This window comes from Rhinichthys klamathensis, unplaced genomic scaffold (assembly GCF_029890125.1).
Source record: "Rhinichthys klamathensis goyatoka isolate OS25496 unplaced genomic scaffold, OSU_Roscu_1.1 h1tg000053l_1, whole genome shotgun sequence".
Taxonomy (NCBI): Eukaryota; Metazoa; Chordata; class Actinopteri; order Cypriniformes; family Leuciscidae; genus Rhinichthys; species Rhinichthys klamathensis.
The window spans coordinates 2,469,038-2,471,181 of record NW_026606598.1 but is presented as its reverse complement, the minus strand read 5'-3'; positions in this window follow the sequence as shown (position 1 = coordinate 2,471,181).

Sequence of the window (2,144 nt, the reverse complement as noted above, 5' to 3'; positions counted from 1 at the left end):
GAAGCCTCTTGCATGTATCTCACATCTCTATCAGTGGGAGGTGTTTGAGCTGACTGAATCATCTAGACCAGTGTTTCTCAGTCTTGGGGTCCTGGAGTAGCCCAGACCTGCACATTTTGGATGTTTCCACTCATTTTGCCAGTATTAGTGGCTCCAAGACCTGAACTGGAAAGAAAGATATGATTATTTCATATATATTAACTAACTTCATCAGCTGTAATCATTATCCTTATCAAATGACATTTGAGCAGATTTATAAAAATCCGATATTTCTAAAATATGTTAATGTTTGCATCTCATTTAAGGTCTCAAAAATGAGAAATACTGATATTCCTTACCATTTCCTGACATAAACAGCAGTGTTGCTCAGCTTCTGCTCTTTCTTCAGCGTGATGAAGTTCAACAAGACAGTTTCCTTAGGGTGGGAGTTTGATTAAAATGAGCAAATCAGAGCTGGGTATGAATGATTCACAGTATTTTTACACTTCTGCTCTCACTGTAAAAAATATTTTGTAATGTAACCTAAAAATGAACAAACTGATCTGGCTTTAAAAATATATTACATGACAGATTCAATCTAGGTCACATCAGCAAAAGTAATTTTAAAGGGGTAAGATCATGAGGAATGTATCTAACAGCTGCAGTTTCACATCTTCCAGTCTCAAATTTGATATCATGGTTGATATTAAAGTCGGCGTGAAATGGAATTTGCAATAGTCTTTTCTTCTCTATTGTCATGTATATCTGAGTAAAACTGCTTCACGAACTAGAAAAAATGTGGCGGGTGACTTGATTTTGTTCCTCGGGAATTGATTAGATCATTGTAGTTTGCTCTTGTGAGTGACAGGTTGTTCTGTCCTCACGCCAATAAACGTCATCAGAGAAGAGACTTTTTTTGATTGAAGATTATATATATATATATTTTTTATATATGAAATTATATATAAGATTATATACCTAGATTTATTTATAATAAATACTGCAATATTCTGTTAAAAAATAAGAATTTGATTTTGACTTTAATCAGTGTCAATAATTGTACATGCTATTCCGCAGAAGCTTTTTACAGATGACAACGCTGTCAAAATGATTCCCGTTCACGCTGATCCAAGAAAACGATTAAAACGCTTTATTATTCATGCCTTTGTAAAGAAACTACATGGCTACAAACCGAACACATAATACGAATGCGCATGACGTCACCATTTTCACAAAAAAATGTTTTTCACAAACTTGCACTTTTCAAACCCGTTTTCAAAAGTTTGCGTTTTCAGGCCCCCAAAATGCCGTTGTATAAAAGCCCGGCCAAAATGCATAAAAAGTTTTCAGTTGAAAACGCTGTCGTGTGAACGCCCCCTTACTCTAAAGTTGAGTTCACAAACTACAGGAACAGAAACCCTGGGATTTAGTGGTTTAAAAGCAAAATGCTACAACAGGAGGTCAGCTTCATTGACAGCTAAATTAAAAACATGGAGTTATTGGAATCACCACTCGACTTGGAGACTCCTGGTTCAATATTCTTTGTGAAATCTGTGCCATTTTTCATGTTTTTACTTGACATTTCAAGCGTGGCCCTGCGTTTAAAAATGGTAACTAACCTAAGTTGCCCTCGCGTCAGCGTCTAGTCACAAACAAGCTTGCACAGTGTAATGATTTATTTGGAACATGAAAACACGTACACATAGAAACACGTCTTAGCAAAACGGACCTCAGATAAGAGCACGATAGAGACTTAACATAAATGCAAACATCTGCAAGCAGCTTTCTTTCCTTCTTTGATTTCCTCAAATGGACATCAAATCCATTCAGCTCTGTTGACTATCCTGACAGTGTTAGATGTTATGTGTCAGCGGCATCATCTAATCAAAACGTTCCTCCAGACACATTGACAGCTGTAGGTGCGTTATACATTCTAATAAGATGATCCGGTATTAAACGTTACGGCATATCAAAATACAGTGGCTATAAAAAATATCATTTCACTGTAAATCAGATACTTAATCGCCGAACCAGCACATACATAAATAAATATCCTTTATATGGGTTATAAATCTCAATACAAACTTGAAGTATTAATATAGTTGAATTCAACTCCATGCCTCCTAAGACTATACATGTAACGCTAATGTATGAATCTCATCTCT